The following is a 15484-nucleotide window of genomic DNA, read 5'->3' on the forward strand; positions in this document are numbered from 1 at the left end:
AAAATAGGAAGGAACAGTTTATGCTTAGCCTTTATTTCCGCAATTATTTATTTATTTTTGGTTAGCCAAGGTTATTTATTTACAAAAGCCAACTTTCAGCATCAGTAGCCCTCAGAACGGAGGGTTTCCTCATGCTAGCATGGCCAAGGCCTGCAGTTCCCCACAAGATGGCGGAGCCCAGAGTCCTGCTGAGGTGCAAAGGCCCAACTGTTTTCTTTCAGACAAATGGAGGAGTTTCAGATAGCTTTACTCCCCCATCTTGGATGAAAATAAGTGGTGAAATATTGAATTTTCCATGTCGTAAAAGTTTCTTTTTTATTTTTTGTTCTCAGTCTCTTCTGTTACTGAATCTGTTGGATGCAATGCAGATGCCACATAACCAGATGAATTTTGGTGAGTCATAATTCATATTTTTAGTTGTTTATTAATAATGGTTATAAAGGAGATTGTTGAACAGCTACATAACTGTGCCATATTCCTGCAGCTGCATTTTCTCTTATATTAAATATTGTATTCAGTCAAAGGCGTGAAGGAGCTGTTTTTCCCCTTGTGTTTAATTGCCAGTACCATTGACAGAGAACATCAGTAAAACTTGTGGTGACATTTTCAAGTTTCTTTTGAAAACAGTTATTTTAAGAACTGTTTGATTCAACAGTATTGGCACTTGTTTATTTTATTGCAACACTTCGAGCATGTATGCTTTTGGTTACACAAATACTTATGGAGTGTTTTTATCTGCGTAAATACGCAGAGGCAGTAAAAAATATTCATCAGTCCTCCTTTGTTGGACATTTGCTGCTATTGCCATTTAAGCTTTTTTTTTTCTGATCTGAGGATTAGGAAGAACTGTGTCTGACAGAGAGGAAAAACCATTCACAAACTTTCAGCAGGGAAAAAATAGTTTATATTTAATTTCAGGTATTGGTGTACAGCTCCTTATGTTTCTGTAAGATTCACTGGCTTTCTACCTTAAATCGCATCAGTTACTCTTCTGTATTTTATCTGTATTGTATGCTGCAGTTTAAGAGTAATTCATCTCTCTGGAGAGAAGATGAAAACTTTGGAAACAGAAGAAATAATAGAAGGATGTTAGAAGAACTTTAGAAATCCTATATTTGTAGCCCAGATTAATGAAAAAGTACATCAGAATACTGTCAATTGTTTATGAACAGAAAAGAAAACCTATTGCCAGCAAACAGATTTCTTAAAATAAATCATCTTATAAGCTACAGAAAAAGTGTGCATTTACAGACATATTGCTTCTAGTAGGGGCACATCAGGAAAGACTCTGAGATGCAAAGTTTTCAAGTAAGAAGCTCAATGAAATATGAAAGTAAATGTGTACCTTTTTCCTGACTTGATGTTACGTTACTTGCTTCTATCTTGGACCAAAACCAAATGCATTACACTGTCCTCTTATAGCCATTAACATATAATGGACTGTGTTTTCTCCCTGACCTTCTGCCACTGCTCCCTCCACACATGCTTTGTTATGGTGCAGTGATCCAGATTTCTGCTGGATCTGTGAAAATAATGACTTATATTTCCGACTGACTCTGTTCATGAATGTGTAGTTCAGGTGAATGGGAGTTCCTTATGTTTCATTAAATGATATTTCCTTGTGCTCCAAGAGAAAAGTAGACCTTCAGGAATAGGTCTGTAATGATTGTACTGCTTGGATTTCCAACTCCTAGCTGCACTGGCAGTGTGAAAGCAGATGCTCATTGGTCATGGCTATGCTTGTCTGATGTGTTTTTGTGTAAAATTTCTTGAAATGAAGTTGCTGATTATTCATTAAGATCCCATAGTGGGACCACTCAACAGTCACCTAATTTGGTGATTCACCAACCAAAGAATCATTTCTATGAAATTTAGCACATTGGAAACTCTCCATCTCTCACTTTGGGTTCACCCTGTGTGTGAGACTTCGCCAGACTGTCTTCTTTCACAGGTTTTCCTTCTGCATCTACCTTAGATCCTCTCTGCATCTAGTACATCATTTGTATTCTAAATTTGTTGCTATAAATGAGAAAAAGAAACATAATTTTTCCCATTAATGTAAAGCACTGTATTTTGCTAGCTGTCAGTTCATAGTTATGTAAAGGTGTCTTGGCTCTTCAGTGTGGAATGGTTAGTTCAGGAGCTGGAATTATTTCACAAATCATAAATAATTAGCCTTTATTCAACAATTCACTAAATAACTTAATAAAATACATTTTAAATATAAATCAACAGTTGAATTCATGAAATTCATGTGCTTCTCAGCAACTACTTTTTAAAACTAAATTAATTTTAATGTTTATTAAAAAGTGTTATTTACTTTTGTAAATTGCGGTAAGCAATGACAGCAGAAGTCACCAAACCACAAACAAAAAGCTGTGCAATAAAACTCAGGCAGGTGGTTTCACCTCCACAGCTGTAGGACTCTCAGTTGGGCTGCCTCTATGTGAGCATCACTCTCACAAGGTAACCATCCCCTCTAGAGAAACTTGTGTAATAACTATATTCACTCCGATAGGAGAAAATGTGAAGTAAGAAGAAGTGCTCTCTCATATTTTCCTCTACTGATGTTACTCCATAATATATATATATATATATTTAGTTACGAAAGAAAATTACTGATTTCCCACTTTGGATGCGTGAAGATAATGTATTTGATTTGTTTTCTTTTTAATTTTATTATCAGAATGCTTTCCCTCTCACTTTGCCTTCCCACTTCATCAATATACTCCAGTATTATACAGTATAGCTAATGGTTACAGACTTCCTTCTGAAAGTACTGAACTTGAGACATTTATGGAATTTATTTTTTGTTGTTTTCTTATTATGATAGATTTTTTTTTCAAAACTTAAAAAAAAAAACCTCAAAGCATGTCTTCCTGAGGTGCATGTGGAGAAGCTTCTACTCTTGCATCTGTAGATGCAAGCACTGGGTCTCTATGCTCCACCAAACCTGTCAGCAATTGCTTGCATTTGAATCAATAAAAAGGCTGCAGAGAGCTCTCTATAATATGATGATATACGACCATGAAATTCTTTTTCTTTGGAAAAGAAGGCAGTGGGTGGCAGGGCTGATACTTGTCTATAGTATTTCCATAAGCAAACATCCACTTAGTTGCCAAACATTGTTATTGCTGTTTTTCAAATTGCTGCATTTATTTTATTTGCTTGGTAAGTGTTTTGCTAGGTGGGAGTTCCTGCTTACACTTTTTAAAGATGCACAACTGTTTTTGCATTGCATTATTATTATTATTATTATTATTATATGGGGATGAGTGGCTGGATGAGTGTGAAGAAGAGAAGGACCTGGGGGTGTTGGTTGATGCTCAGCTGAACCTGAGCCAACAGTGTGCCCAGGTGGCCAGGAGGGCCAATGGCATCCTGGCCTGCATTAGAAATAGCATGGCCAGCAGGAGCAGGGAGGTGATCATCCCCCTCTACTCAGCACTGGTGAGGCTGTACCTCAAGTACTGTGTTCAGTTTTGGGTCCCTCACTACAGGGAAGATGTTGAGGTCCTGGAGTGTGTCCAGAGAAGGGCAACGAAACTGGTGAGGGGTCTGGAGCACAAGTCTTATGAGGAGCAGCTGAGGGAGCTGGGATTGTTCAGTGTGGAGAAGAGGAGGCTCAGGGGAGACCTCATTGCACTCTACAACTTCCTGAAGGGAGGCTGTGGTGAAGAGGGATTTGGCCTCTTCTCCCAGGCAATGAGCAGGACATGGGGTAATGGCCGCAAGTTGTATCAGAGGAGGTTTAGATTAGACATAAGGAAAAACTTTTTCTCTCAGAGAGTGGACAGGCACTCGAATGGCTGCCCAGGGAGGTGGTGGAGTCACTATCCCTGGCAGTGTTCAAGAGGCATCTGGATGACGTACTGCGTGATATGGTTTAGTGCTAGTGGTGACAATGGTGATGAGGAGATGGTTGGACTGGATGATCTTATAGGTCTTTTCCAACCTCGTGATTCTATGATTCTATAATTCTATTTTGTTTGTTTGTATAAGCAATTCCTGTACACATGCTTTTGAAAATGCAAGCTCCTAAATTATCACATCAGTGAATCCTGATTTATGGTTACTTGAGTACAGCATTGGTTCCCTGTCTGCATTTGGTAGCATTAGACTGCAAGGGAGGATCTAGTTACAAGATCTCATCAGCCTGGCAGGGAGCAAGCAGCTCAGCATACAAGGGAGAAGCCAGCAAGAGGCTTCCTTCAAGAACTAATTAAAAAGAGGAAAATAGGGATTTTTCTCGTATCGCAGGCAGTACCATGGACATGGTGGGCGCCTGGGGCTACTATATGTTGCTCACTTTAGGCACCAGTTGAATGGCTTCAGTGCAGCTGCTAGAAAATTTGCAGATTGTCTGCAAGGGAGGAGGTTGAAGAAAGCAGTTTTATTCCTAATACATTTTAGTGAGTGATTTGAGTGATTGTGTATGCAGGAAACCTGAAGAGTTTCACAAGTTCTCCTGGGCTGCTTGTTTAGCTAATGTTACATTTTTCCTTTGAATGCAATGATGGACGCTGTGCAAAACAAATAATGTTATGTCACTGAATACTCTCTAAGCAGAGAAGATGACAAAGAATAGCAATAGCGGTTAGTTTATGAAAGGTGATTAAATCAATGAGTAGTGCATTCTGTGCTTAATGAATATATTAATATAAATATCTCTCAACAATTCTCTCAAAGCGTTTCAATCAGAATTTCTCTAAAATCATATAATAAGCACTGTGGAGTTTTTTTTTTTCTTTTATTTTTTTTAATTTTAGTTTGATGGCATTATTATTTCTCTTTTGAAATTACAATTTCATTTTTATTTCTTTAAAATAATAACAGAAAAAAAAAAGAGTGTAATAGGAAGCCAGGAATTAATGGCAGTGGCTACTTCTGTCGAAGAAAGGGCTACTGAAACTGGGTTATAGAGTCATAGAATCATAGAAGGTCCTTTTCAACCCAGGCCAACAATGATCATCTAGTTCAACAGCCCCTGGTATGTACAGGGTCACCAACCACTAGGCTGCACAGAGCCACATCCAGCCTGGCCTTGAATGCCTCCAGGGATGGGGCATCCACAACCTCCTTGAGCAACCTAGTAGGCAACCATTATCAATAAAAGCAGGTAGATCAGTTTTTAAAGGCTGCCAATGAACACTTCATATCTTTACATCTTGGAAGCTGGGTCTGGATACTTAGCTGAATATGTATTCTACTTTAGCTCTGAAGTTTTGAGATTTGATGTAGGATTTACTGCATGACATTTTCTGGCCTCTTGTATAAGGAAGGTCAAATCTGTCGATCATGCTAATCCCTTTGGGTTTTAAAATCTTTTAAACTATTGTGAAGAAGCTAGCTGCCAATTAACTTCTGTGTCTGGAGTGCAGATCTTCAGCTGAGAGCTTCACATGCCTTTTCTGATTTACCTTCAGTTTCTGGCAGAAGTTAAGAACATCTGGTTGCTTCCTAACCTCACAGGAGAGATTTTCATTTAACTTGTATTTCTTTCATTACAACTTTTGTTTCTGTTGTTTTATATCCTATGTATTTTACTGAAAGACTTTTTTTAGTTTATTTTACTGCTAATGAATAAAGCACACAGGCATTCATGCTGAATTTGTCCTTAAGTATTAGGATTAAAAAGATAGAAATGAATTTTATTTGCATTTTTTTAATCTGAGCAGTACTGAGTACTGCTATCAGTACTAGATTTTTGTGTTTTCTTCTATATGTTTGTCCTACATTGTTGACTCTCTTCTATGTCCATTAGCAGTAGTGCAGCTTTCCAATGAATTGGGATGAGCTTGCTGATTCAGCGACAGAATGAAGAAAGAGGGTTTGTATTTGGTGACAGCGTGGAGTTATGTTGGTTTAAGATGAGTGTAACCTAACAGTTGTCATCTGTTGTTTATTCTCTTGTCCTCTGCTGAAAGAGCAGATCTCTTGTGGTAGGTTAGCTCAATTTGAGTTTTTAATGTGTGTGTCACGGTGTATTTATGGGGCTATTTTGCACTGGTAGGGAAGATAGGAAGGTTTATGTGATGAACCTTGGAGACATCCTATCTCCTGCAAGCTTTCTACAGGAGAGCCAAGAGTTGAGGGTGTTTAGTGCTGGCTTCATGGCTTCACCCTAGAGTGCTCTGAATGAACTGTGGCCTCAAGCTGTGGAGCAATTGCCAGGCAAAGAACAAGAGCAATAAACATCTCTGAAACTACACGGGAAGTCACTATGTGAAGAGGAGAAAATATCCCAAGTGGCCAAAAATAGCTTTCCAAAGAAGAAAGACTATTATGCGTATAGTATATACAAATGTTAAGGTAATATTCATTTTCTGGAGCAAAAAGGTTATATTCATGGTTGTAAGACCAAATTCATGTCTTACTGCCTATGTTGCTGTGCTGTTTTGCTGCTTGTACGTTGTAATGTATACCAAATCATTACAGCTCATCAATTACTTATGCAAACGTCCTTGCAATGCCCAAGTGTTATGATTAAGGATTAAGCCCTTTTTTGGCATAGGTATATTGTGGGAAACAGGACAGTCTGTAATACCAAGCTGACAAAGAATTACTTCAGACCATAACATAGGGGTGAAACCTCCTGGAGAAGCAGTAGGAATCTTTTTGGTTGAAAGAACAAAACAAAATAAAAGCTACGTTGCCATTTGGGTCAACAGCCTGTGTACGCTTCTGTCACTACTGTTTCTAACATTTATGCGTACTGCACATTTTAGGATCATGCAGCTTTTTTATATGATTTTTTTAACCTTGCTGTTCAAAATAAATTGTAGCAAAATGGGATAGGATTTTGATTGCTGTAATCATACCTACCACACTTAAACATTCTGAAGTGTTCTTCATCACCTAATTTTCGGCTATCAGTAGCGTTTATGAGCCACTTTTCTCACTCTTGAAATCATAGCTCCTGCAGCAGAGCACCATAAGAGGTTGTCAGGCCTTTTAAACTGTGAACTCATGTATTCAAGCTTTTCAACAATTTTTTGCCTCTTGTTTTGGGGGGAGAGAGGAGAATGGAAGTAGCCATATTGTCTCATGGCTTCTTTTTCTTCTCTGAGTATTCTTTTTTATAAGATGCCAAAATTTTAAGGACAACATTAAAAAAAATCAGGATGGAATCATAGGATGTTGTAAAGAAAACCACACTAGAAAATGATTCAGCTGATTTCTGTCTTAGTTTAATGGACACTAATTATTAATTGGCACTGACAAGCCTAACCTAAATTATTAAACTATTAAGACTTTTTTTTTCCTTTCATTCTTTATTCGTGAAGCATCATATTAACAAACTTAATTAAACTGACCACAAAAGAACCTAGAAATAGGAATTCAAAAGACATTGGATTTTTTCACAGAAAGCTAATTAGACTTCAAATCAAGAAGTCTTTACGAACATTTCTATTGTTTTTTGTTAGAAGTAAAGAATGAGAAAAACACCAAATGTCAAAGAATAAATGATAAGGCTTGTAGCATCTTGAATCAATATTGGCAAATCTAACTGGTATGTCTCTGATAAAGGAAAAAGAACAAAAAAGAAGCAGAGAAAAATAATGCAGAAATGACAAGTATAATGAGAGTCTTCATTGTTGATTCTCCCTCTAGTCTTATCATTTTATAATTTTCTAGAGATGTTTAATTTGTTTCTTTTATTTCCCGTGATTTGTGCTAGTAGGTCTTTATTTCAAGATCTGTTTTTTTCTGAGTCTGCTTTTGCCTTGTTTCTTATTTGAGTGCTGAGGATCATCTGAGTGAAAGCCATTAACTTTCACATGGTTTTCAATCAAGACCTTTGTAAAATGGCCAATTTCACATTGGCTTTAATGGAAAATATAGATTGCTTCGTATTTGATTTAGACCTCAACCTAAGCTTGTTTTCTTTTTCTCCCCTCAGGTTATAAAGCTTCACATGATTTTTCTAAGTATTTTCTTAGTATAAGCATAACACTTGGACAATTGGCCTGCCTCTAATTAGTTTTAAACTGCACTGAAAATGAGTAATGTAGTTTCTAGTCATTTGTCGCAGTTGACATCGTAAAAAGTAAAACATTCAGTGGGAAATTTTGCTTCCACTGAAGCTGGTGAAAAATTTCCATCAACTTAGCAATTTTTCTTGTATATCGAGGCATGCATATGTAAATATAATTAAATTTTAGATCCTGATCTGCTTTCAGCTCATCCTTGATAGAAATATTGATAATCTTTTATAGAAATATTTACTGCAGCTGTTACAACTGATATTTTGCAAACTGTAGGTTGACTTTTTCCAAACAGATTCCTCTATATGGGATTTTCAACTGAATCAGTCCAAGTGAAGTGAAAGTGACAGTCCTGTTTAGAGATCTTATTTAAAGAATTGAAATGCCGAGTCTTCTTTCACTGATGTCAGTGCCAATTTCTGGTAAGGCAGTAATAACACCTGAAGCTGGGAGAGTTTAATAGGGAATGGGTGCCCTTAAAAGCATTTCTCAGTGTTATTTATATGCTTTATTATTTTTAAATATACTTTTCCAAGCACTTTCAAATTTCAATATTTGCCTACTAAACAAACAGTATATTGTATATGAACAAGTGAAAATATGGCTTTGATCAATGAGGCAGGTTTTCTTTGCAGAAGAGGTAATTTCTGCTTGTTCCACGTGCAGCTATTGCCAGTGCCTAAAAGGAAGTATGCACAAAATAAAAAAGCTGTGAAGAGGCTATATAGATATTATTTTTCTTCAGAAATTATTTTCTTGTTCCTTATGGCTGCAGCTGGAAGATTATGTGTTTCAAAACACATAATCTAGAGGCTCAAGGAGAGTTTTTTTCAAACACTAATACTGAATATGACATATTTCTTATTGAGACTTTACTGTAAAATGGACTCCCTGTTCAATTTGTGCCATAGCTTTGCTCTCAGAGCACTATTAGCAAGGAATCCTAACACATTAGTGAGCCGTGCTGCTGAGAGGTGTCTGTTAGAAGTTTTATGTTTTTATTTGGATGTAGTATTTGTGTCTAGCTTTTGAAAGTGTTGTGCCACACTACATATGTGTCTCCCCGCTTACACTTCTCAGCCTACTTGCACTTGAACACAGAGTTTGCCTCATTTCTCCTCTCTTCTCTCTTTTGCAAAAGCAGTTTTGGTTTCTTGGTTTTTCAGGAATACAGATTGTTATATTTTCACTCCTCCACTGAAAACGTGATGTCACAAATGCATTCAGAGTGAACACAAATCTTTAGAGAAATGAGCAGATTTTTTATATTTACTGAAAATCATTACCATGTTACCTTTAGGAGCACGAAAAATGTAATGGCAGAAAATTATTCAAGCCCCATGTATCCTGACTGCAAAATGAATTTGTAGAAATACAGAGCATAATAAGTAAATAGACTCACTAGGCAGCATTTTCAGTCTTATGCTGTTTTATTTAATTATTTTCATTTAATCCTGTTTCATAGAAAACATTCGCTTCTGCTTCTCTACATGAGCATATGGTCAATATATGGATATCACAACTACATCTTAATAACCAGCTGCTATTCGTGTGTAAATCAGGACGGCTGAATAGCTGGCTGGCTGGAATAATAAGCACAGTGTACTCAGTGCTTACATAAAAATGTTTCTGAATACTTTTAGTCAATTGCCATTTAATTTGGGTAGCTGCAGATCCTTACCATAGATCATTGATAAGTCAGAGTAGCAGACAGAAAGGAGTTTAATGGAAGTATGAAAACTCTTGGGAGGACAGGGATGAAGGAAGCTCACTCTTTCTTCTCTGCCATTATAGATCAAGGATTGGTTGGGTGGGACAATAAAAAGTTTGGGTGGGTTTAGCACAGTTAAAAATGCTAGAAATCGAGTAATTGAATGACTAATACAGAGTGCAAATGGGGCTTTCTCATCACAAAAGTCAGTGAATTAAAGTCTTTTTCTGCATTCAAATCTAATAAAGTCCTTTTGATTTCACCGTAAATGACTTCACTTCTGAGCTAAGAAGCAGACAGAGTGGTGAGGTTTGTACATTTGGCACAATTCAGTCAAGTCCTGTTTAAAAGCAATGTATTATGCATACACAAATTTAAAAAAGGACAGTTATGAAGACACATCTCTAAAAATGTGCTTTTGTAGTGAATAAAACAAAATGATTTCCTCATACTCTTGTGCAAAGTGGGTGGCTGCAAAGCATGTGCATAGATTTCTGGAGATATAATATAAAGGGGAGGATAATAATAATCTTTTTCTTTCAATAAAGAATCTGCACAAAAATTCCATCAGCATTTTGCACAGTATGATAAAAAAAAATGCATTAAATCCTCAGCATCAACAGAGGTTCAAAGTGAGACAGAATCAAGCTAAATGGTACCCATAAAGAAAAGAAATAGCTAAATGGATATTAGTGAAGTCAAGATAACTACAAAATTAGCAACACAATAGCTTATAGAGTCTGCTTTTGCTAACAAAAGGCAATCATTACCACCTAGCATCCTGGTAAGAAAAGGTAGTTACATTCTGAAATGAACAAAATAGCATGGTTTCATGAAGATAACTTAAATTTTGAAGTTAAGGTACTTGAACTTGAACTTCTCAATAAAAGACTTTCTGATGACACCGTCATGCTGAAAGTGGTCTCAAGTAGAGAATAGGTGCTGACTGCATTACTCAATTTCTTATCTTCACATCAGTGACTCCAGTGGTATTCTTAAGGGAGACATTTTTGGGCTGCTTTGATGCCTTTTGATACCCTTTGGGGCACAATTGCTGGCAACACAGAACTGGCCATTGGGACACTGATCCTCTACATCTTCTGAACATCACTGCCGGTCAGAGAAGGCATGGAAAAATTTCTTGGAAAGTGGAATCTTTCCTTAGATGAAAGATTCCTTAGATGAAATCTTTCTATCCTTAGATGAAAATACCATCAAATTTTAAAATAAAAAGGGTGTCAGTTGATACCCTGCAATTTAAAGAGTTTTTGCAAATGTTTGGGTACGGAGGTGGCCTCTGAGCCCCAGAGGTCGTCAGAAAGCTTTCTGAAGCAAGATGATGCATTTGCAGTTAATGCAAATTTCTTCCAGGGAGCAGAAGCAATTAGAGCTGGTCTTGGATTCAGTGTGAAATCTCAACCCAACCAAATCTGTTCAGGTTGTTCTGTCAGCTCTTAAGTCATGAAAAGAAGTCAGTCTCAGGGAGCAGACAGTGAAATGCAGAAAAGACAATTCTTTTTGACAGGGTGCTCCATTAGCTTGCACTGAGGTCCCTGACGGGGAGAAATAGGAACCTTCCAGCTGGCAGCTCTGGAATTAGGAAACATAAGAGGTGGCAGGGAAAAATCTGCATTATGATAGCCCCAGAAAGTCTTCCTGATGACCAAAACCTGATGTACCCAACTCATATCTGTTCTAAGCAAGTCTGTCCATTGAATAGAAGCCTGTGAATGCACTTCACAAGTAGCTAGCTCTGGCTTGGTTGTTTTCAATACCATCATCAGTAGGAGACAGAAATTGTAGAATCATAGAATGTCTTGGGTTGGAAGAGACCTTAAAGATCATCTAGTTCCTACCTCCTGCCATGGACAGCATTGCCAGCTGCTAGGTCAGGCTGCCAAGTGCCCTATCCAACCTGAACGCTTCTATGGATGGGACATCCACAGATTCTCTGGGAAGCCTATGTCAGTGCCTCTCAGTCCTCCGAGCAAAGAATTTCTTCATAATGCAATGTAAATCTCTCTTTTACTTTAAGATGATTTTCTTTTGTCCTTTCACTGTCACATCATGTAAAAAAAAAATCTCCCTCTTGTTTCTAATCTTCTTTAAGTACTAGAGGGTCACAGCAAGGTTTCCCTAGGGCCTCTTCTCCAAGCTGAACAAGCCCAACTTCCTCAACCTTTCTTCACAGGAGAAGTGCTCCAGCCCTCTGATCATTCTCATGGCCCTTTTCTGGACCTGATTCAACATCACCTCATGCTTTTCATGCTGGGAGCTTCAGGCCTGGATGAAGTACTCCAAACAGGGCTTCACAACAGCAGGGTAAAAGGAGACAATTACCTCCCTCACCCTGCTGGCCAACCCCAGTTGCAAATTTATAGCACTCAAGAGCAATGTAGTACACAGACCAAAATGGAATAGTGGCAGAAGGCTCCATTCAGCTTAAAATTTTCGTAAGTCACTGAAACCAAAGGCCTTCTGTTCACCTGGTGGGAAGTCTTTTTCTCACTGATGCCATCTAGTAGGTGACTACTAATGCTTCTGGTTGAAGTAAACAGAAAGGCATCTACAAGGACAGCTCTGAAAGTAATGCCTTCTATTTCATGATGTTGGTCCCTGACATTGGAGGTGGATGTTGGTGGTATGACAGTATAGAGGCTGAACCTTCCTTACAGTAGTCCATTACATTTTCTTGCTGTGTGATAGATGGCAGCAGAGAGACTTTCTGACAAAATGGTATCTGACATGGAAGTGTATATGGAGCTTTGTGTCATTGAATTCCTTCATGTGAAAAAAATGATTCCCACTGACTCACACTGACACTTGCTGAATGGAGACCAACCAGTGGATGTGAACACGGTGAGGTGGTGGGTGATGTTGTTTTAGCAATGGTGACAGCAACTCTGGTCACCTCCGCTGAAGCAGACTTTTGTGAACATGGCATGCACGCTCTTCTTCATTGTTCACAAAAATGCATAGCTAATGGTGGTGAAGATGTTGAAAAAGTAGTGTTCTGTATCTGAGAATCTGCTCTATCAGATGGTATTAACGAGATTTTTCTAGCTGTTGTAGTTTCCGTGGAAATAAATAGAATGCATTATTTTTGGAGCAATTTACATATTTTGAGGATTGCTTTTTGTAGTTTTGCATTTAAAGTTCCTTATTGGTCTCCACAAATCAGAAGCTTCTATTCATTAGAAGTACTTAAAAATCATATTTCAGATCTGTTCAAAATAGCTTCTATTCATTAGAAGTACTTAAAAATCATATTTCAGATCTGTTCAAAATGCAGAATATTAAAGAATAGGTAAAAAGCACTGCAAAAATGGGAGATTAAGGAAGATGTGAACTATTTTATTTAGACCTGATTGCATTTTCTTAAACATAAAGAGAAGATTAAAATCAAGTAACTCAAACCTTTATGCAGTTTGTCTTTGGGCACAGGGTATAGGTAGAAGCGGTATCACTGTGTCTCTCAAGCAGCCTGGAGAGAGCCAGTGTCATTTTGTTTAAATTCAAAACATGTTCTGGCAGCACATGCCCATCTGCTAACCCTCTGGCTAAAAGTCAGGTCTGCAAAAGTAATAAAAACATGCAATTCCTGTTTTCTAGTATGATTTTCTCCCCTTCAGACACCTCAAAGAGCTTTTTGGCTGCCTGAAGTATCTAACAACACTAGAAATAGCTAACAAAGGCAAAGGGAGAGAGAAAGAAAAACAGCAGTCAAAGGGAAAAGGAGGACAAGAAAAGAAAAAGCCAGCATGTTCTTACAGGACTTTGGGTGGAAGTTGTTGCTGTTCATTTTGTTGTTGGAATTTTTATGGAGAGAGACTCTTGTGGAAAGATCTCAAGGGAAAATAAAAAAATTACTGAGGAGCTGAAAAACAGCAATACTGATTATTTTACCAGTGAGTAATTAGAAACATATTTTAAATATTCTGATATATGTTTAAATGTTTTTGTAGTTTAATGATTTTTTTAAATGTTTTATTTTTGTTGCCATGTGGAAGATGGCAGCAGGGGAGGCAGTCTGACAAAATGGTGTCTGACATGGAAATGCGTATGAAGCAAAGATGTGTCACTGAATTCCTCCGTGTGGACAAAAATGTCACCTATTGACATTCATCAATACTTGCTGAACATTGATGAAAACCAGCCTGTGGATGTGGATGGTGCATTTCAGCAGTGGTGACAACAGTGGGTCACCTCCTCTGGTGCAGATTTTTATGAGCATGGCATGCAGTATCTTGTTCATCACTGGCAAAAATACACAGCACAAGGTGATGTCCTATGTTGTATGTGTATATGTGATCATAAGTAGAAAAACTTACATGCAAAGCAGAATAATCATTCTTATTGATAATGAGCAGAGTAAATACAGGAAAAAAAAATTAAGATTAGTGTTAGAGAGTGTGGGAAGCAAAATGGCAGAGATGAAATCATAAAGGCCTTGTGAATGTCAATGTATGGATGTTAAAATGTTGAAGCAAGTGTATCTCTCTGAGGAATGAAGGTAAGTGTAAATGTACCTTATGAGGGACCTGAGATGGAGATAGTAAGACCTCCCCCCCCCCACCCCCCCATCATTTGCTCTGTAGGTGGAAACCAATCTGACTGACAATAGGATTCAAGTTCTTTGGACTATTGAAATTACAAGGATTTTGTCTTGAAACTCTGAAGATGTTTTTTGTCATCCCAGTAAGGGCCAATAAGAAACTCAGAGATAATTTTGAAGAAATAATAGAAGGAATGTATGGGAGCATGGAGGATGGCATGATTTTAACTGTGAGCTTCATTATTTTAAAAATAAAATACAAAGTGTGAAATTGTAGAGATGATAGATATTCTTTTTAATTTTTTTCAGTTTGTTTCTGAAATAATTTTTTCACCAGTTTGAACTACAGATGGGTCTCATGGGATTTGCTTTCAAACATAAGGGAGATATTCAGGCTTTCAGATTTCATTACCACTTTCCTCGTTATTGTGTGCCTTGAGGAGCTATAAATAACACATGGCTAATTTGTGAATATGACACGTTCCAGGGGATATGTGTATTTTAATCAGGGCACCTTCTGACATTTGGTAATTGGTTCACAGATTTGTTATATAATTTCATGATTATTAAGTTGCTAGGAGGAAAAAAAAATCTAAATTTGTTATCCAAAATCTGCCCTCATTGGACCCTTGTAGTATCTTTGTTTCTTGCAGGTCTAACTACAGATTTCAAGTCAGTGAAAATATAAACTATTGTTCCAGTTTGTTTGTTTTTTTTTTTCTATTTCTTATAGTTCTAGTCATATAATTAGTAGCTGTGTTCTTTATGACATACTGCTTCTAGTTAAAACTTCCTATTTGTGTGTCTATCACTAAAATGCTTGCTTTTCAGATATATTTATATTTGGTCTGGTGAAAAAAAAAATCACTTTTTGTGTTGAAAGTATGTGTTTGATGTGGGGATTATTGTTTTTAAGAACAAGTTTTGCTGGTGTTCAAATTATGATCAGTTGCCTTATATTCTGTGAAACACCCTTTGAACATCTGTACAAAGTGACTGCCCCTAAAACCATTCTATTTCACAGAATCACAGAATGGCCTGGGTTGGAAGGGACCTCAAGATCATGAATCTCCAACCCCCTTGCCACAAGCAGGGCCACCAACCTCCCGATTTAATACTACACCAGGTTCCCCAGGATCCCATCCACCCCGGCCTTGAATATCTCCAGGGATGGGGCATCCACATGGTTTCGAGCTAATGTAAGTTATTTAATCATTATGTTCCTACTGA

General features: G+C 37.5%; 1 long non-coding RNA gene across 2 annotated transcripts in view; it reads left to right on the forward strand.

Moving 5' to 3' along the window:
* LOC128080175 (uncharacterized) overlaps positions 1-15484 on the forward strand; it is a 98680-nt gene that overhangs the window by 16990 nt on the left and 66206 nt on the right. For both annotated transcript variants that reach the window (XR_008206527.1, XR_008206526.1), the window contains exons 5-6: positions 333-393; positions 15279-15453. This is a non-coding gene — a long non-coding RNA (uncharacterized LOC128080175). The remainder of the gene's footprint in view (positions 1-332; positions 394-15278; positions 15454-15484) is intronic.

This window comes from Tympanuchus pallidicinctus, unplaced genomic scaffold, assembly GCF_026119805.1.
Source record: "Tympanuchus pallidicinctus isolate F22 unplaced genomic scaffold, pur_lepc_1.0 scaffold2, whole genome shotgun sequence".
NCBI classification, from domain to species: Eukaryota; Metazoa; Chordata; class Aves; order Galliformes; family Phasianidae; genus Tympanuchus; species Tympanuchus pallidicinctus.